Source organism: Schistocerca serialis, chromosome 9, assembly GCF_023864345.2.
Source record: "Schistocerca serialis cubense isolate TAMUIC-IGC-003099 chromosome 9, iqSchSeri2.2, whole genome shotgun sequence".
NCBI classification, from domain to species: domain Eukaryota; kingdom Metazoa; phylum Arthropoda; class Insecta; order Orthoptera; family Acrididae; genus Schistocerca; species Schistocerca serialis.
In genome coordinates, this window is record NC_064646.1 from 444,592,965 (window position 1) to 444,614,666 (window position 21,702).

The 21,702-nt window shown below is 45.3% G+C and overlaps 1 protein-coding gene across 1 annotated transcript in view; it reads left to right on the top strand.

Annotated features, from left to right (window-relative positions):
• The first annotated feature begins 1,480 nt into the window (after nucleotides 1-1,480).
• The window catches only part of LOC126418758 (vesicular glutamate transporter 2-like), a 237,729-nt gene continuing 217,507 nt past the window's right edge, over nucleotides 1,481-21,702 (top strand). The window contains exon 1 of the mRNA XM_050085683.1: nucleotides 1,481-1,571. The gene's annotated coding sequence lies outside the window, so the exon portion shown is untranslated. The remainder of the gene's footprint in view (nucleotides 1,572-21,702) is intronic.

A 21,702-nucleotide genomic window follows, 5' to 3' on the forward strand; every position in this document is an offset into this window, starting at 1 on the left:
TTTATAATCCATGTTTGACTTCCATACATGGCTATGATCCATACAAAAACTTTCAGAAACGACTTCCCGACGCTTAAATCTATACTCGATGTTAACAAATTTCTCTTCTTCAGAAACGCTTTCCTTGCAATTGCCAGTCTAGATTTGATCTCCTGCCTACTTCGACTATCATGTTATTTTGCTCACCAAATAGCAAAACTCCTTTACTACTTTAAGTGTCTCATTTCCTAATCTAATTCCCTCAGCATCACCCGATTTAATTCGACTACATTCCATTATCCTCGTTTTGTTTTTGTTGATGTTCATCTTATATTTCTCCTTTCAAGACACTATCCATTCCGTTCAACTGCTCTTCTAAGTCCTTTGCTGTCTCTGACAGAATTACAATGTCATCGGCGAACCTTAAAGTTTTTATTTCTTCTCTATGGATTTTAATACCTACTCCAAATTTTTCTTTTGTTTCCTTCACTGCTTGCTCAATATACGGATTGAATAACATTGGGGATAGGCTGCAACCCTGTCTCACTCCCTTCCCAACCACTGCTTCCCTTTCATGCCCCTTGACTCTTATAACTACCATCTGGTTTCTGTACAAATTGTAAATAGCGTTTCGCTCCCTGTATTTTACCCCTGCCACCTTCAGAATTTGAAAGAGAGTATTCCAGTCAACATTGTCAAAAGGTTTTTCTAAGTCTACAAATGCTAGAAACGTAGGTTTGCCTTTCCTTAATCTAGTTTCTAAGTCGTAGAGTCAGTATTGCTTCACGTGTTCCAATATTTCTACGGAATCCAAACTGACCTTCCCCGAGGTCGGCTTCTACCAGTTTTTCCATTCGTCTGTAAAGAATTCGCGTTAGTATTTTGTCTTGTCATTTGCATATCACAGCATCTTCTTCCTGTCGGTTGAATTTCACGTCTGTAGGACGCCATGTTCGTGGTGTAACAATTTTAATGGCCAGTAGTGTATGTTACCTATACGAATGTATTCCCGAAATTTCATTACTATACATTAATTACCTTTGGTGCTGCGATTTTTTCCTGTCAGTGTATTTAATCGTTCAGTTTCACTATTAAAAACTATATGTACAACAAATAGTGCTCCTGGTATTGCAATTTAAACGGCCGGTAGTGTGAGTACAGTTACGGATTGACGTGCGTTGCGGACCGTTTGCAAGTGTCAGTGGGAGCTCTCTCCGAGCACGCCACTGAATTTATGAAAGTCAGTACTGGTGCCTGTTTTCGTGCAAATGGGAAAACCTCTGTCTGAGACAATGGGGACATGAGTGTCAGTTTGACAGGTACTTGATGATGGCGGTGGTCGTACTGCGGTGAGTTGGTTTCGCTGGTAGGTCGGCGAGGGACGGATGCGACGCCGCCTGCAGTGGCGGGCAAGAAAACGCTACGGCGCCCCCACTCCCACTGTACGGCGGCGGACCGGCCGAAGGCTGGCCGGGTGGCTGGCTGTGCCTTCAGTGTGTGTCTGCGGCGGCTCCAGGCAGGTCTGCAGGCGGCGGTAGCGGCGGAGGCAGCGGCAGCTCAGGACAGCAGGCATCGCACCACCCCACACCGAGGTGAGCTACTCGCTGTCCGCCGTCGGAGAGCACTTGTTACCGCTACTGGCTCCACTACGTTACTAGCAGACATTCCTCCGTTGTGCGTTGTTCGTCACAGTCGCGGTTACTTTTCCATTCATTCTCTCCAAGCCACTTTTCGGTGCTTGACGGCGGATACTTGCCATACATCAATGTCCCCCTTTCCCCTTCTGTTCGCGAATGGCGTGTGGGAACATCGAGTGTCGGTAAGCCTTCCTATGTGCTCTAATTCCTCTAATTTCTCCGCCGTCGTTTCATGAGGTGTATGTTGGAAGAAGTGATACGTTAAGTGGCTCTTCTTGCAACGTAACGCCCTCGCCCTTACTAAACCAACTCGTGACGAAATGGGCCTCTTTTCTTCGGGCTTTGTTTGTACCCTCTATCAATGCTACCTGATGAGCGTTTCAGATGGGCGAGCAACACGCCAGAATTGCTCGAAGGAATACTTTTATGAGCCACCTCTTTCGTGGATGAAACACAGTTCCATATTTATTTACTTATCCTGGCATTATTACGATCACCTAGCTGCCCCTTGCACGTATCCAGGTATTCTCGGCATTCCGCATTGTTCATTACGAAACATCTGTCACGTTAGTCCTACTTCAGGACGTTCTGGACGGCTAGTCTCAGCTATATTACTGTTGTCACTCATTCCAGTGCTTTTATCACCAGTGATGTAATTGAACACTAATAGGCGTTTCAGCTTATTCCTGTAAAATATGCTCCATTTATTTACGATAAAGTACTTAGCTGAAAAATATTTAAATAATTCCACACCGTCATCATTCGTAATAATTTATGTTTCTATTAAACGCGTACACATTTCAGCACTACGGTTTCCGTATCAACTATTACATCAACATTTTAGACGGTTACATCTAATTATCTGTCAGCAGCTCGTGGTCTTGTGGTTAGCTTTGCTCTCGCTCGATCGCGAGGCTGGGTTCGATTCCTGGTCGAGTCTGGGACATTCTCTGTACGGGTCTGTGTGTGTGTGTGTGTGTGATGTGTGTGTGTATGTGTGTGTGTGTATGTTTTGTCCTCACCATTTCATTATCATCGATGCTCAAGTCGCTGAAATGGCGCGAAATAATAAAAAGACTTGCAGCAGGCTGCTGAACTCCCCAGAACGGGACTCCCGGGCAACAATGTCATACGCACATTTAATCCTGTCTGTGTATCTCACATCTCCATCAGTTCTCTGCAAACCGCCGAATAGTAATGCGATGGTGAATGCCTAGTGCAGCACTGTACTTTTGCATTTGCGTTTCGTGCTCAGGAAGAAGGATTGTGCACATTGCTCTGTGTAAGACTGAAATTTCTTAATTTTTACATTGTTGTCCTTACGTAGAAAGTATGCAGGAGAAGGAAATACACTACTTCATTGGCACCATCTCTCAGAATAAAACGAGTCGAGCCTCCCGATATGCAAGTGCACTGTATTGCTCTTACACTCCTGGAAATTGAAATAAGAACACCGTGAATTCATTGTCCCAGGAAGGGGAAACTTTATTGACACATTCCTGGGGTCAGATACATCACATGATCACACTGACAGAACCACAGGCACATAGACACAGGCAACAGAGCATGCACAATGTCGGCACTAGTACAGTGTATATCCACCTTTCGCAGCAATGCAGGCTGCTATTCTCCCATGGAGACGATCGTAGAGATGCTGGATGTAGTCCTGTGGAACGGCTTGCCATGCCATTTCCACCTGGCGCCTCAGTTGGACCAGCGTTCGTGCTGGACGTGCAGACCGCGTGAGACGACGCTTCATCCAGTCACAAACATGCTCAATGGGGGACAGATCCGGAGATCTTGCTGGCCAGGGTAGTTGACTTACACCTTCTAGAGCACGTTGGGTGGCACGGGATACATGCGGACGTGCATTGTCCTGTTGGAACAGCAAGTTCCCTTGCAGGTCTAGGAATGGTAGAACGATGGGTTCGATGACGGTTTGGATGTACCGTGCACTATTCAGTGTCCCCTCGACGATCACCAGTGGTGTACGGCCAGTGTAGGAGATCGCTCCCCACACCATGATGCCGGGTGTTGGCCCTGTGTGCCTCGGTCGTATGCAGTCCTGATTGTGGCGCTCACCTGCACGGCGCCAAACACGCATACTACCATCATTGGCACCAAGGCAGAAGCGACTCTCATCGCTGAAGACGACACGTCTCCATTCGTCCCTCCATTCACGCCTGTCCCGACACCACTGGAGGCGGGCTGCACGATGTTGGGGCGTGAGCGGAAGACGGCCTAACGGTGTGCGGGACCGCAGCCCAGCTTCATGGAGACGGTTGCGAATGGTCCTCGCCGATACCCCAGGAGCAACAGTGTCCCTAATTTGCTGGGAAGTGGCGGTGCGGTCCCCTACGGCACTGCGTAGGATCCTACGGTCTTGGCGTGTATCCGTGCGTCGCTGCGGTCCGGTCCCAGGTCGACGGGCACGTGCACCTTCCGCCGACCACTGGCGACAACATCGATGTACTGTGGAGACCTCACGCCCCACGTGTTGAGCAATTCGGCGGTACGTCCACCCGGCCTCCCACATGCCCACTATACGCCCTCGCTCAAAGTCCGTCAACTGCACATACGGTTCACGTCCACGCTGTCGCGGCATGCTACCAGTGTTAAAGACTGCGATGGAGCTCCGTATGCCACGGCAAACTGGCTGACACTGACGGCGGCGGTGCACAAATGCTGCGCAGCTAGCGCCATTCGACGGCCAACACCGCGGTTCCTGGTGTGTCCGCTGTCCGTGCGTGTGATCATTGCTTGTACAGCCCTCTCGCAGTGTCCGGAGCAAGTATGGTGGGTCTGACACACCGGTGTCAATGTGTTCTTTTTTCCATTTCCAGGAGTGTATTTACGATTTGTGTCCGCTTTCAGCCTTTACATAAAGTGCTGACTGCCTTCATTCTTCCCGTGTTTCCTAATAATTTTCCAATTATGTGATCTTACTGTATAATACTCTATCGCCTGCCAACGGTTTCAGAAAATAGCGAAGTTTGTCCTGGAGGTAATTTATTTATATCATGCATAGTAGTAGTCTTATCAGACACTTGTTACTTTTACAAAAAAATCTTGGATGAAATTTAATACAAAAATCTAGAATATTTATACGAACAACGCTGAAAAACTTTAATGTGCACAGTTATACTTAGACAACTTTGTCACTTTCATTATATTTATGTGATTAGAAAAACTCTTTTGTGACCATGTATTTGAGACTTACACTGAGTTAACTGAATTATCAAATTTCTACAGTTTAATTGTCAACTGGGAATCTTTCCATCGGTAGGCATGAGACATATTCTGTGCCTGGACACTAAACTTCGTACGGGAGCTATTGTCCGAAATTAACTACATGTCTGTGTATCACGATTGCAGGAAGACTGAGGCACATGTAAATCTCAAAAAGGTCACTTAACTCCTTGAAATTTTACTTTGGAAAGCGTCGGAATTAAACAGAAAATTGAAACATCGTAGCTGAAGGTAGCACTGCTTACTTAAATAAATACGTATTTTGAAAGGTACGCATTCGACATTAAACTGGGGATAATTGAATAGTTTTACAAATGTATGAGCTGCTTACAGGGTGGTAATAATTAAACTTCCACTACAGTGAACACGGAAAACTATTTACCGAGTAGGTACCCAGCTCTATAGAAATGATGTTCAGACTGTGCGCTGCAGACTTCGCGTTGCTAGTAAGTAGTGTTAGTGTCACGAGTTGCCGCTACTCGCCGCTACTGGTACGTGAATTTTAAAGATAAGCATCAGTGTGAATTACAGTTCCAGACAGTCAATATGGGTCCGGACGAGGTGGGCACGGCTTTGCTTGTAAAGCTGTGTTATCAAAACAACACCAGTAGTGGTGTCGCTCTCTCGACTATCACGCATTAACGGAACACGGGGCCGGGGTTGAAGAACATCTTTCAGAAGTTCGAATTAAGTGGTGATTAGGGAATTGCTCCCAGAGAGGCCGACGGTCAATTCAAATGGTTCAAATGGCTCTGAGCGCAATGGGACCTAACTTCTGAGGTCATCTGTCCCCTAGAACTTAGAACTACTTAAACCTAACTAACTTAAGGACATCACACACATCCATGCCCGAGGTAGGATTCGAACCTGCGACCGTAGCGGTCGCGCGGTTCCAGACTGTAGCGCCTAGAATCGCTCGGCCAGCGCGGCCGGCCGACGGTCAATTTCGCCACAAATAGTTCAAGAAGTTCCTGTTCCCATGGCTGAAAATGCTGGACGCAATGTGCGACGTTCGAGCAGTGCACGATCTGTGTCACGGTAGCTGTACATCCCATGTTCCACCGTCCGAAAAGTGCTGCGTACATTTGTGAAATGATACATCTCGAGCGGTTTCATCTATCGTGGATGCAGATGGCAGTTACGTTGAGCGATATTTGTAACCTGCGACGTAATCCTGGTATGTAATTAACGAATGTTAACCTCTTATGTGGAAATAAAATGTATTCCTTTCAATTGTTTGTTCGTTATGTCTGTTCCATGTGTCCTTACAATTGTTTCCACAAAGTTTCATTGTCCTACGATCATACGTTTTTCGTGGGGGCTGTACCAAGTAGCAAAAGTTTCATTATAACCATCCTGTAGAATAAAACATTTGTCTTACAAGGACGCCAACGAACTAGTAGATTTCTAACGGTTTCAACTCCTCCCGTTACAGATGTGCAGAACACATGCGACAGTTGATAGCATCGGCAAGTACGTTGCTCTGTGGGGGCGGCTGATCTGTTACCCTTACTTATACAGGTGTTTTGTGTTTTATGAGGATGTGACTATGCAATTGTAAGCATAGTTCACTAAAGAATGAAGTTTTGGATTATTCTCTTTTGGGAAAACAGGCCACGTCCTAAAAATTATGTTAAATAAGGCCCGAGTACATTGAACTAAATGACGTAGAATCAAACGTATATCAACCAAAAAATCACGTTAGTAGGTACATGTCCACAAGAATGAGATTTTCACTCTACAGCGGAGCGTGCGCTGATATGAAACTTCCTGGCAGATTAAAACTGTGTGCCGGACCGAGACTCGGGACCTTTGCTTTTCACGGACAAATGCTCTACCAACTGAGCTACTCAAACACGACTCACAGCCAATCCTCACAGCCTTACTTCTCCCAGTACACCGTCTCCTACCTTTCAAATTCCACAGAACTTCTCCTGTGAAACTTGCAAGACTAGCACTCCTGTTCTTCTGTTATTGTCCTTTTGGTCATTGAGCATATTTTCATTTTAGAAAATATATAATTTATTTTCAGAGTGAAAATCTCATTTTGGAAACATCCCACAGGCTGTGGCTAAGCCATGTCTCCGCAATATCCTTTCTTTCAGAAGTGCTAGTTCTGCATGATTTACAGGAGAGCTTCTGTAAACTTTAGAAGGTAGGAGACAGTGTACTGGCAGAAGTAAATCTATAAGGAGGGCCTCTCAGTCGTGTTTGGGTAGCTCAGTTGGTAGAGCACTTACCCGCGAAAGGCAAAGGTCCCGAGTTCGAGTCTCGGTCAAGCACACAGTTTTAATCTGCCAGGAAGTTACATGTCCACGACTCACACGCTGTGCATTTGTAATTCGTGGCGGAACACTACCATACAGGACCTGAAAATTTTGTAGAGTACATTATGCTCCGTTGCCATCCAATATAAAACCCTGTTTTCCCAGGCGCTATACGAAGAGCATTTTCTACAGTTTAATTTGCTCTAAAACTAACAATTAAACATGTGGTGTCACCGCCAGACACCACGCTTGCTAGGTGGTAGCCTTTAAATCGGCCGCGGTCCATTAGTATACGTCGGACCCGCGTGTCGCCACTGTCAGTGATTGCAGACCGAGCGCCGCCACACGGCAGGTCTAGAGAGACTTCCTAGCACTCGCCCCAGTTGTACAGCCGACTTTGCTAGCGATGGTTCACTGACAAAATACGTTCTCATTTGCTGAGACGATAGTTAGCATAGCCTTCAGCTACGTCATTTGCTACGACCTAGCAAGCCGCCATTACCAGTTTATATTGAGATTATTATTAATGTACCGTCAAGAGCGATGTACACCAATTATGGATTAAAGTTAAGTATTCCAAAATCTTCGTACTTTATTTGCAATTCTCAAGACATTGTCCTGTTCCAGACCTCACGCCAGTCTGCGTGAGCTTAAACGCGTGCCTTTCGGCTACCAGTCATAGTGGATTGGCTGTCGGGCCAGTCCACTACAAAACACTTAAATATTCAATTGTAGGTTTTTGTGGGCCAGGATGGATGCTGAAGTTTATATGCCTTTTAGGACAGCACGCTACAGAGAAGTGTGTGAACTGGAGAACAATCTCCTTGGGTGACAAATTCTTGCTGGAGGACTTGGCCGAATGGTGCTGAGATGATGATACTGGGCTCACATCCGAGAGGAACGAGCTTCAAAACACGTCCTAACGTCCACGCTTAGCTTTTGCGCTGTCGGGATAGTTACTTAGTAAAAATCACTGTTCGATTCTTGCTATCGGTGTGGAAGTGACGATAAATAGGTACTATAAAATACACTTAAACACTTTTTCATGTAAAATGGCCTCATAATCCTCGACTATAATATTTTTTGGTTCGGAGCTGCCGTATGAGTATTGGAATAAAATGAATATGCAGTCCGGGGCATCACAAGACTGCCATCAAGTCTATCTCTACGACAAGAGTCTCTTGTATGGACACTTTCCATAATAACTCCGTCTGTTGTCGGACGCGACGTGAGAGATAGCCCCTTGGGCGATCCTGACCTCTACATCACAATTGTCGATCCACGTAGACCTCCGGAGGCCGTTCTAATGCGTTCTTCGTCGATATCAAAGCTTTGTAGATTGGCGGCGGGCCGCCAACGATTCGTCTAATCTTCATTCGTGGATCTGCGAGTGCAGAAACGGTTGCTCGAGATGTGGATTAGACCTTGACATCAGTGGAATTAGTTCGACGGTTTTCAAGAATTTCGTTCAATATGTATTTTATTAATGTCCTTATATTCACCATTGTCCAACCAGAGCGCGACACAGATTATGTTAGTCATTCACCTTTCGCCAGCGCACAGTCTGCAACTGTTTACTGTCCACACGCCAACTCAGATCAAGTTGTAAACGACGGAGCGCTACTTAAACGTTCAAATATTGCGTGAAGTTGGTTAACAGTACGCTTGCATAGTCACACGACCAACGTTTCCAGACATCAGTGTGTTGACGAATGTGTGTAACGAAAATCAAACAGCCTACATGAGTTTTACCACGAACTAACAGAGGCACAAATCCACGGAAGACGCAGGTGCGACTGCTTCTCCATGACATGACGTAAAGCCTCAACTCAAACCTGACGATGAATCTTTCATACTGAACGGGAATGAAAAACTGAAATATAGAGTTGAATGAATTTAGTACGTAAAGTTCAGATACAACTACTGGCCATTAAAATTGCTACACCAGGAAGATGTTGTGCTACAGGCGCGACATTTAACCGACAGGAAGAAGATGCTGTGATATGCAAATGATTAGCTTTTCATAGCATTCGCACAAGGTTGACGCCGGTGACGACACCTACAACGTGCTGACATGAGGAAAGTTTCCAACCGATTTCTGGTACACAAACAGCAGTTGACTGGCGTTGCCTGGTGAAACGTTGTTGTGATGCCTAGTGTAAGGAGGAGAAATGCGTACCATCACGTTTCCGACTTTGATAAAGGTCGGATTGTAGCCTATCGCGATTGCGGTTTATCGTATCGCGACATTGCTGCTCGCGTTGGTCGAGATCCAATGACTGTTAGCAGAATATGGAATCGGTGGATTCAGGAGGGTAATATGGAGCACCGTGCTGGATCCCAACGGCCTCGTATCACTAGCAGTCGAGTGACAGGCATCTTATGCGCATGGCTTAAAGGATCGTGAAGCCACGTCTCGATCCCTGAGTCCACAGATGGGGACTTTTGCAAGACAACAACCATCTGCACGAACAGTTCGACGACGTTTGCAGCAGCATGGACTATCAGCTCGGAGACCATGGCTGCGGTTACCCTTGACGCTGCATCACAGACAGTAGCGCCTGCGATGGTGTACTCAACGACGAACCTGGGTGCATGAATGGCAAAACGTCATTTTGTCGGATGAATCCAGGTTCTGTTTACAGCATCATGACGGTCGCATCCGTATTTGGCGACATCGCGGTGAACGCACATTGGAAGCGTGTATTCGTCATCGCCATACTGGCGTATCACCCGGCGTGATGGTATGGGGTCCCATTGGTTACACGTCTCGGTCACCTATTGTTCGCATTGACGGCACTTTGAACAGTGGAAGTTACATTTCAGATGTGTTACGACCGTTGGCTCTATCCTTCAGTCGATCCCTGCGAAACCCTACATTTTAGAAGGATAATGCACGACCGCATGTTGCAGGTCCTGTACAGTCCTTTTTGGATACAGAAAAAGTTCGCCTGCTGATCTGGCTAGCACATTCTCCAGATCTCTCACCAATTGAAAACGTCTGGTCAATGGTGGCCGAGCAACTGGCTCGTCACAATACGCCAGTCACTACTCTTGATGAACTGTGGTATCATGTTCAAGCTGCATGGGTAGCTGTACCTGTACACGCCATCCAAGCTCTGTTTGACTCTATGCCCAGACGTATCAAGGCCGTTATTACGGCCAGACGTGGTTGTTCCGGGTACTGATTTCTCAGGATCTATGCACCCAAATTGCGTGAAAATCTAATCACATGTCAGTTGTAGTATAATATATTTGTTCAATGAATACCCGTTTATCTTCTGCATTTCTTCTCGGTGTAGCAATTGTAATGGCCAGTAGTGTATTTCACTCTACCTGTGTGCCAAATGATACCATTATGGATTCGAAACGCCTTTCACGTGCAACTGCTCTGTCGACTGAGCTATCCAAGCAGTCTTACTTCCCCTGGCACCTCATCTGCTACCCTCTAAACGTCGCTGGGGTTCTCCTGCGTACCTTACCGATCCAGCACTCCTGGAATATAGGATACTACGCCGAGATGGCTTAGCCATAAACCAGGGGACTGTTCCCACAATGAATCTTTCACTCTTTGCAGCGAAGTCTCCGCTGGTATGCAACATCGTGGGAGATCAAGACTGTGTGCCGGACAGAAACTGGAGCGCTGGACCTTTGCCTTTCGCAGACACGGTTCTACCAAATGAGCTACCCAAGCACGACTCACGACCCTCCCTAATCCATTAGTAAGTTTCACATCACCGCAATCAGCGCCGCAGAGCGAAAATTCATTCTGGAAACATAACGAAACTCGTTTAAAAATTTTCTCCAGTGTTTATCGGTTCCAATCTAGACGTGAGCCAATCTGGACGTGAGCACGGTACAGCTACTTTAATATAAATGACATTCGCGTTCATACGTGTTCTCATCAAAATTGTAATCTTAGGTAATTGAAAATGGCGATCGTAAATAAAGATTAACTATTACAAGCAGCTATTTGGTGCGTCTACTCTAGTAACCTACGCATTGTTTCAACCGAAACTTACCAAGAAAAAAGTGTGTTTTATTACTTATTGGACGCCACTCGTGTCTTTAATGGCTAGACAGTTATACGGTACTTTGGCTAACATACTTCGTACTGTTGGCGATTAATACCTTCACTGCAGTGACAAACGGTTGTCGCAGTGCAAGAATGATCTGCCTTCCCAACTAAGAAACAATGTAATGTTTTGCTCACAATACGTACTTATTAATGTGAAAACATCTTGATAGGTTTTACATCTTCATTTACATTCATACTCTGCAAACCATCTTATGGTGTGTGGTGGAGGGTAGTTTGTGTATCACTGTCTCTTCCCACCTTTCCAGTCCCAGTCGCAGTGGTTAGCACACTGGACTCGCATTCGGGAGGACGACGGTTCAATCCCGCGTCCGGTCATCGTGATTTAGGTTTTCCGTGATTTCCTTAAATCGTTTCACGCAAATGTTGGGATGGTTTCTTTGAAAGGGCACGGCCGATTTCTTTCTTCATCCTTCCCTAACCCGAGGCTGTGCTCCGTCTCTAATGACACTGTTGTCGACTGAACGTTGAACGCTAATCTCCTCCTCCTCCAGTAACGAATAGTTCGAGGGAATGCGATTGTTGGTAAGTCTCCGTGTGGGCTCGAAGTTCTCTGATTTTATCTCCATGCTCCCTTCGCGAGATATCCATTTAATGGAATCAGTTTAATTATTTCTCGTGTACGTGTTAAATTCTTATTACTGCTTTAATTTTTCAGTGTTTACGTAATACGCTCTTATTTCCGGTTTAATTTTTTCCGTCCGTACGTAATACGTTCTTATTTCCGTTACACAAATTCTGAACAGCAGTCCTTTTTATTTCTCTGTCAAAGAATTGATGACGGCTGTAAAATATCAGCCAGTAACATATTTAAACATAAAGATTGTCAGTTCTTTATTTTTAAAGTAGCCAGTATTTCGACTGGTTCGTGTTGTCCTCCATCTTTTGCTGTCTTGTGCTTATCTACCCATCTCTACGTCAGTACTACACTCTAAACCTATTTGCACATTCTAGTCTATGTTGGCCCCTACTGTTATCCGCCCTTAGTGCTCTTTCCAGCGCCCTTCCTCTCGTGATTGTTTTCCATATACTTCTATCTTCATCGATAGCACCACGTATCAAAGTCTTCCAGTTTATTCTACAACATATTTGCAATGGTTCACGTTATACTATCATACAATGCTGTGTTCCATGCTTTCATAAACTTCTCGCTCAGTTCCATTTAGAAATCTGGTATCTACTGTGCAGTCTGATGCAGCTCTCCACGCTATTCTGTGTAAGCATATGAAGAACTACTCCAACCTACATCCATATCCATTGGAACGTACTTGGTGCATTCTTACCTTGGTCTCTTTTAAAGTGTTTGAACCCCCCCTCCCCCGTACACAAACACATATTTCCCTCCATTACCAAGCTGCCAATTCCTTGACATCTCAGAATGTCATCTGTCAACATATCGTTTGTGTTACTCAAGTGCCGGACGGTGTGACCGAGCGGTTCTAGGCGCTTCATTCCGGAACCGCACGACCGCTTCGGTCGCAGGTTCGAATTCTGCCTCGGGCATCGATGTGTGCGATGTCCTTAGGTTAGTTAGGTTTAAGTAGTTCTATGTTCTAGGGGACTGATGACCTCAGATGTCAAGTCCCATAGTGCTCAGAGCCATTTGAATCATTTTTGTTGCTCAAGTTGTACCATAAATTCCTTTTTTCCCAAATTCGATCCAGCAACTTCTCATTTGATATATCCATCTAGTACAGAGCGTTCTTCTATAGCACCACATTTCAAATCTTCTACTCTCTGCTATCATGAATTGCTTGTATTCTACAGACCTAGTTTCAGTATTCAGCCATATATGCCATCACTGAATTCTTCACTTCGTAAATTTGTTTAAAACAGGTACGGCCAAGATTTCGGCTCGCGGGCGTTGCCAGGGCCCGAGTGCCACGGGGCTCATTGTCAGCCTCGCTGCACATTTCCCCCACCGCCCCGTTGTGCTGTCTGAGAGTAAGAACGGCGAAAGAGCGGAAAACAGCCAAAGCGCCGCATTTAAATGACAATACAGTCGCACTGCATAGGACTCGGTTTTATGTTTCATGTTTCTCGACAATATAGTTCACAAACAAAATAAGTTTTCAAAGTTAATTAATTATTCAGTATCAATAATTTTTGGCGCGCTGAAGACACAATATAATTTTTATCTGGTACAAACTGTCGGCATACGGACACACGCAAACAATTTCACTGATTTTCGCACCCAATCTGCCATTTAATCATGACTTATTTAGCTTCATAACCGAAAAAAGGTCTTTCACACTAATATGCCGATCGAGATATTGTAGTACTTTTGCAACCTCGTTATTAAGACTTGGCATATCTCCCTAAGAAAAGCAATGTAGCATCCTGGACAGTTTTAACTAAAGAGATTTTTAGCTGACACTGGAGTTACTTGCAGTTCAATTAGTAACATCTGCATATACACAGGGGCGCTTTCAACTGAAACGGCAAACGGTCTCGTAATCAGCTCGGGCGGCCGCGGTGGTCTAGCGGTACTAGGCGCGCAGTCCGGAACCGCGCGACTGCTACGGTCGCAGGTTCGAATCCTGCCTCGGGCATGGATGTGTGTGATGTCCTTAGGTTAGTTAGGTTTAAGTAGTTCTAAGTTCTAGGGGACTGATGACCACTGTAGTTAAGTCCCATAGTGCTCAGAGCCGTTTGAACCATTTTTTGAAATCAGCTCGGAAACAGATGCAAGACTGACAGTCTCGTCAATAGCATTACAAAACTATCGTTGTTATTCTTGCAAAGCCAAAATGAAATCTTAAAACCTCGCCCTTTCTTTAAAGCAATTGAGCGTAGGGAACTACGTTGTTTTTGTCAGATTTTCTTTTTAAATACATCTCGATCAAATCAGAAAGAAATTACCTGCAGTTTCTTTCTGTGGGCAGTGTGCGGTCAAGCCCACTTAAAATGCGATGTCTGCAATCGATTGGGGGCGTTTTAATTTACGTTCCTGTACTCCTTTTTCCTGCATAAATTCAACAATAGCGAGATTTAAATCGAAAAATCGTTCCAAGTATGACCGCCGACTTAACCAACATACTTTGCAGGAATATGTATAGTCTCCATACTCGTCATTAACTTCCATTGAAAACTGTTGAGCCGCGCGGGATTAGTCGAGCGGTCTGAGGCGCTGCAGTCATGGACTGTGCGGCTGGTCCCGGCGGAGGTTCGAGTCCTCCCTCGGTCATGGGTGTGTGTGTTTTTCCTTAGGATAATTTAGGTTAAGTAGTGTGTAAGCTTTGGGACTGATGACCTTAGCAGTTAAGTCCCATAAGATTTCACACACATTTGAAATTTTTTTTGAAAACTGTTGCAGCTGAAAATGGAATAATGTTTGTCACTCCAGAAATTGTACTATTCTTAAAATCAGTTTCTTCAAGTGCTCCATGGCTGCAAATTTAGCACCAAGTGCTTCTTGATGTACAGAACAACGAATCCCATCTGTCGATCACTGTAATTTCTTGCTCTTTCATTGTCATCTAAAAGTTTAAAGTCTTTCTGCATAGTACTGTAATGTCGTGTAGTAGCAAATAAGCAGTACTTGTCACTTATTCAATTTGAGAATTCTCATCCCTCTCGTCAGTCATTCCCATTCGTTTTAGAGGGTTGTGACGGCAGGTCGCTAGACGGCACCTATTTCTGTAAACAGCCACTGGACCTGTGAACGTCCTTCACAGCATGAACAAATAGCGAAGTTCAAACAGCGCTGACACCACGATTCTGCCAAACCCAGAGAGTTGTGCCGCCCGCAAAATGCCGCCCCGCAATGCCAAATGAAATGCGGCGCCGTTCCGGGTACTTCCGAGAAGCAGCGAGCAAACGAAAGTGACAGGCCGGGCCTTGGCACGCTGCGCGCGTGGAGTTTGGCACGCCGTGGCCGGCGCTGAATTAAAGGATGGCAAATAGAAGAAACTTTAGACTATGGAGTTTATGATTCATTCAAATGGTTCCTGTACAGTTTAATTGCTGGGTGGACCGCTGGTGTAAACTTACAGTATGGAGACAGTGAAATGTCTGCTACAGAAAAGAACGTTAGAGTTTCATATTCTGCCCATGTCTAGGCCCTCAAAGCGCACCAAAATATGTAACTAAGTACTGTGAGATGGATGTCGACACAATCAGACCTATGAAGGGACTTGGGTGGAACCTGTAAGTCGGCGCAGCACTCACACTCTCCCCTACAACGTTACGTTCAATAGCTGATCACGGCAGAGGTTACCATGGATCTGCCGCTGACAGTTATCTGAACAGAATTAATAGGTGCGAATATAAAGCGCTGAGAACTTATGTGGGAGTCCCAGCACTATTATTATCAATCGTATGGGAATAACATATCACTTTAGAAATACAATTAAATATGTAGAAATTTACATATTACTTATATATAACTGATTACTTCTGGTTTAGTTCCACGAAGCCCGAGGTATTTCCAGGTTATGAAACCCGAGGGCATTCTTCAACAGTATGTCTGACATTCTGCCTTGGAAAGCCACAAGTGGTGCACTCTGCACTTTTGCCGTGTGTATAACAGGCCACCGCTGCTCCTGTGATTACTCCGGATCCTGCTGAGTATACTCCATGTCCTCTGGGGCAGATCAAGTTCCCAATAGGTTGTTGCAGACTTGGAGAAAGCTGTGGAGCTGCTTCGCGCATATAGAAGTTATGGTCCAGCAGGTTGCTAGCTGTCCAAATGGTTCAAATGACTTTGAGCACTATGGGACTTAACTTCTGCCGGTCGGAGAGGCCGTGCGGTTCTAGGGGCTACAGTCTGGAGCCGAGCGACCGCTACGGTCGCAGGTTTGAATCCTGCCTCGGGGATGGATGTGTGTGATGTCCTTAGGTTAGTTAGGTTTAAGTAGTTCTAAGTCTAGGGGACTGATGACCTCAGATGCCAAGTCCCATAGTTCTTAGAGCCATTTGAACCAACTTAACTTCTGAGGTCATCAGTCCCCTAGAACTTAGAACTATTTAAACCTAACCAAACTAAGGACATCACACACATCCATGCCCGAGGCAGGATTCGAACCTGCGACCGTAGCAGACGAGCAGTCCCGGACTGAGGCGCCTAGAATCGCCCGGCCCGCATCTCGTGGCCGTGCGGTAGCGTTCTCGCTTCCCACGCCCGGGTTCCCGGGTTCGATTCCCGGCGGGGTCAGGGATTTTCTCTGCCTCGTGATGGCTGGGTGTTGTGTGCTGTCCTTAGGTTAGTTAGGTTTAAGTAGTTCTAAGTTCTAGGGGACTTATGACCACAGCAGTTGAGTCCCATAGTGCTCAGAGCCATTTGAACTATAGAACCGCTCGGCCACAGCAGCCGGCTGCTGGCTGTTCTGACTGGAGGATGTATGGAGCGGAGTCTGTTGATTCAGACGGTAGGTATGCTCTCATGAACTCGAAACTACTGGTTGTTGCATGTTTTCTCATATTACCTCCAAAGAACATTCTTCCTTATCAGGTTAGGTGGTTAAATGCGGCTCAGGGCAGGTAGTCAGAATGCTACAGTGGACTTAATTGTACCAGTAACGTGGCAGGAAGTCGACGGCGATACTTCTAAAGTAACCAGAGTATAAACTGATGTAAGAGCAAGTCGAGTATCCCAGTATTTGTTGGCTGGACAGGGATTCGAACCACGCACATTCCATTAAGAGTGAACTACCCTAACCACTTTCATGACTCGACCGTTGGAGCAAGGGAACTAAGCAAAAAGACAGTGCAGATTAATACTTGGATTTTTACTTCGAGATGTTCTGGGAAGCGCAACTGGCATAATGTTTTGTGCTCACCATCTGCCACACAGCCTTGATGCGTCATGAATAGTAATTTAGTGTTTGTTACTACGTAGCAGCGTGCTTTTCATGGACAAATTACAGTTAATTGTTATTAATCGAAAGTGCGATACGGAAAGTGAGAAAGTGTTGTTGTTTTCTACAACAGCAAGACAAACGAAAAAAAGCGCTCTGGCGGAATGTCGGTGGCCTTGTGTGGGCAGACCCGGTGCAAGTGTAAGCCAGGATTTGTGGCTGTGGCGATGGCTGCCGCCGATAAAGCGGCCTCGTAGCCGCGCAGTTGAGTGAGTCTGTTACAGTATGCTAGTGGAACAGGAGAGTTGGTAGAATGTACCCTCCGCCATTTACTGCACAGTGGGTTGCGGAGTACTTGGGTAGATGTAGAAAAAAAATTAGTGCGCTACTGCTTAGCATTCGCTGTGCAGCACTGTCATGCGAAAGAGAAGCAAAAGAAACTAGCAGTTACGTTTCGCGTTCCGGTTCGTTTTACTATCTTTAATTAGCAACGAATTTTTAGAATAGTCGTGCTCCAGGAAGCTGTTACTGAACTGATTTCGTAAGAAAACATAATTGCTGCTCCCATCTCAAGTACACGCGTCTCTCGGAGTCCGTCATAGAACGTTCGCCAGGATACAGAGCGCTGACTGCGGCCGAGTACAAGAGTGGGTGATATCAGGTCAGCGACAAGTACTGTAAGCTGCCTCCTGTGTCTCGTGGATGAACAGAGCGAACTGGATGTCAAAGAATCGCTGTTTTCGGAATCCATGTCGACTCCTGCATAGGAGATATCCGGTACTTAAAAAGGTACGCGGTCACACAACGTGTTCGAGAATTCTGTAACGGGCTGGCGTTAGCGGTAAAGTCCAGTACAGTCTTCATCAGTAAAAAAATTTTGCAAATGGTTCAAGTGGCTCTGAGCACTATGGGACTCAACTGCTGAGGTCATTAGTCCCCTAGAACTTAGAACTAGTTAAACCTAACTAACCTAAGGACATCACAAACATCCATGCCCGAGGCAGGATTCGAACCTGCGACCGTAGCGGTCTTGCGGTTCCAGACTGCAGCGCCTTTAACCGCACGGCCACTTCGGCCGGCAAAATTTTGCAAGAAGGAATTTACTGCATTGGTCTACTCTCTGCCATCTTCCGTTTCGCTGGCGTATTCCGTTTATCCAATTGTTTGTAGACTGTGTATTGACTTGGTGCATAAGTTCGTAGCGTTTTTCTGTAAGTTTAATAAACGCGACAGATGCAGATAACAGACTTCAGTCATCAATAATATATTCCACTTTACTGATTACAAAGTCTTCCAACAAAGATTACAGAGTCTGCCAACGTTGGGGTACCTTTTCGAATCCGAGACTGCAGAAATCACTTGGCTTTGAGGCGAAGAACTCGTCTAGCCGTGTTCGGAGCGCATTTTCACCCGGAAAAGAAGTTCCCTGAAGGCTGTTCGGTAGAGAGCGGATAAGGTGAAAATCTGAGTGCGCAAGAGCAGATGAGTAAGGTGGGTGTGGAATGAATTCGCAATCCGACTCCGGTACAGTGTTTTTCTTTTCAGTTCATCGGAATGTGGGCGGGCGTTATCCTGGAGTAGCATCGCTTGACGCTGTCTTTCTGGTCGTTGTTCAGTTCTTGACAATAAATGCCAGCAATGGTGGTTACACTTCAGGAAAGCTATTTGTAGCACACCACACCGTCACTGTTCCACCATATGCATAGCACTTTGTTTGGTTGATGCGCATACGACTTTGTACGGGGAGTTGCTGCTTTGTTTGGGCTCAACCATTCAGTTCTTTTCCTTATATTAACATAAAGATACCGTTCTCGTTACCAGTAATGATACAGGATAGGAATGGTCGGTGTTGTTCACTAGCCAACTGATGACGAGCAAGCAAAGATGCATGTACGGCCATACGCTGATTTCTGAGGTTTTGGTTTACAGCATTCGGTACCCATACATCTAATTTTTGAACCTTTCTCGTTGCATGAAAATGTCGCACGATAGTGGAATGGTCACACTTCACCACCTTTGCCACTTTTCGAGTACACTGTCTAGGATCATTGAGGGTTAATGCGTTGGAATAACCTTTATCAAACTCCGAATTTCTTCCAAAACTAGGAGAGCCATTAATGTCAAACTGATATTCCTTAAAACTAGAAAACAATTTTCTTGCTGACCTGTGTGCAGTGGAATTATCGCCATACACGGCGCAAATGTTTCTGTCTGCCTCCGCTGCTGTCTTTCCTCTACTGAACTCAAACAAAAGAATATGTCGGAAATGTTCTGATTTCTCCAGTTTGCACTCCATTTTCTAGCGTTCACAGTTCTACTTTCTATCTCCAAATGACAATATGTAATCTCAAACAGCAGCAGTGAACTACAAATAAAAAATGACAGTCGAGAAACAAACCCAGAGCAAACGGTATACCAACATGCAAAACAAAACTTATTCACCATTCCATATTTATAGTCTGGGCGCTAAATTTGAAGTTATAATATATCTAGCCGTTGCTTGTATAGCAAAGTTTTATTGCATCGTCAACTGTGGGTTATTCATTCACTAATTCAGTATACCCATATAAACGGTCGGTCGTTGAGTAATGCCGTCACTGTACGGACTTAAACTTCAGCGAATATCCGGCACTCCAACAACACTATAAGCACGTGAGAACCGGAAATTCGCAACCAAAGAGAATAAAAAGACGAATATTTATTGACAACGTTTTTGTAGGAAAATCCTTCACATGTCGTAGGAAGTCCACTGATGAACGGCGCGGTCCCGACATATCCTCTCTCTGGACCCCTCTCGTAATCAGTACCAGGAGCTGCGAGAAGAGTGCTGGAGCATTCCTGCGTCCGCCATAGAACTCATTACACTCTGGACACCACCTAAAGGAAGCAGAGAGAAAAGCTGTCTACCAATAACTGGCGACGGACACTGGAAATACGGTAGACAAGTAATCGACCCTTGCTTGGATGGAGTCGAAAGCGCTCCAAACAATAGAACATGCGGATCACAAAGTCTTCAGTCTTTCGAAAAATTCGTCAGAATTAATTGTTTCACTATACTCGATATTTTGGCAACTTCAGGAGTGTCGGTTGTTCGCTGTCTGGGTTCGATCCCCCCCTTTCCAACCAATGCGCTCTGCAGATGGCCAAGTGGTGATGATTGAAAAGACGATGACGATCATGATGATGACAGCGTCGTTGTCCTTGTTGTTATTTTATACTGCTGACAAAGCCACGTTTGCCCAGGTATTCGTTTCGTCAATTTTCTGTTAGGAACATACAGTTTTTGTATGCTGAGTGCAGCTATTTCACCTATCTACAATGCGATTTTGTAAACCTCTCTATGGCAACGCCTCTTCATAGCTTCGTGGGCGACAATTGTTTTCGCCTATAGCCGTGCGTGCTTTGCAGTTAAAAGGTGTCAAAAACGCTGCCAGGTACCATGAATTTCCTTAAGTTGACTCGATTGTAAGAATGTTTTAGTAGTAATGAATACATGTATTAAAACTTCATGCATAAATTATATGCAATATTAGATACAGGCTCCCAGGTAGATGCCATTTTCCTTGACTTCCGGAAGGGGTTCGATACAGTTCCGCACTGTCGCCTGATAAAGTAAGAGCCTACGGAATATCAGACCAGCTGTGTGGCTGGATTGAAAAGTTTTTAGCAAACAGAACACAGCATGTTGTTCTCAATGGAGAGACGTCTACAGACGTTAAAGTAACCTTTGGCGTGCTACAGGGGAGTGTTATGGGACCATTGCTTTTCAGAATATATATAAATGACCTAGCAGATAGTGTCGGAAGTTCCATGCAGCTTTTCGCGGATGAGGCTGTAGTATACAGAGAAGTTGCAGCATTAGAAAATTGCAGCGAAATGCAGGAAGATCTGCAGCGGATAGGCACTTGGTGCACGAAGTGGCAACTGACCCTTAACATAGACAAATGTAATGTATTGCGAATACATAGAAAGAACGATCCTTTATTGTATGATTATATGACAGCGGAACAAACACTGGTAGCAGTTACTTCTGTAAAATATCTGGGAGTATGCATACGAAACGGTTTGAAGTGGAATGATCATATAAAATTAATTGTTGGTAAGGCGGGTGCCAGGTTGAGACTCATTGGGAGTCCTTAGAAAATGTAGCCCATCAACAAAGGAGGTGGCTTACAAAAAACTCGTTCGACCTATACTTGAGTATTGCTCATCAGTGTGGGATCCGTACCAGGTCGGGTTGACAGAGGAGTTAGAGAAGATTCAAAGAAGAGCGGCGTGTTTCGTCACAGGGTTATTTGGTAAGCGTGATAGCGTTACGGAGATGTTTAGCAAAGTCAAGTGGCAGACTCTGCAAGAGAGGCGCTCTGCATCGCGGTGTAGCTTGCTGTCCAGGTTTCGAGAGGGTACGTTTCTGGATGAGGTGTCGAATACATTTCTTCCCCCTACTTATACCTCCCGAGGAGATCACGAATGTAGAGAGATTCGAGCACGCACGGAGGCTTTCCGGCAGTCTTTCTTCACGCGAACAATACGCAACTGGAACAGGAAAGGGAGGTAATGACAGTGGCTCGATAAATGCCGTCCGCCACACACCGATGGGTGGCTTGCGGAATATAAATGTAAATGTCGATGTAGATGATGCGACATTTTCTGTTTGTGACATATCTCTTGAACTA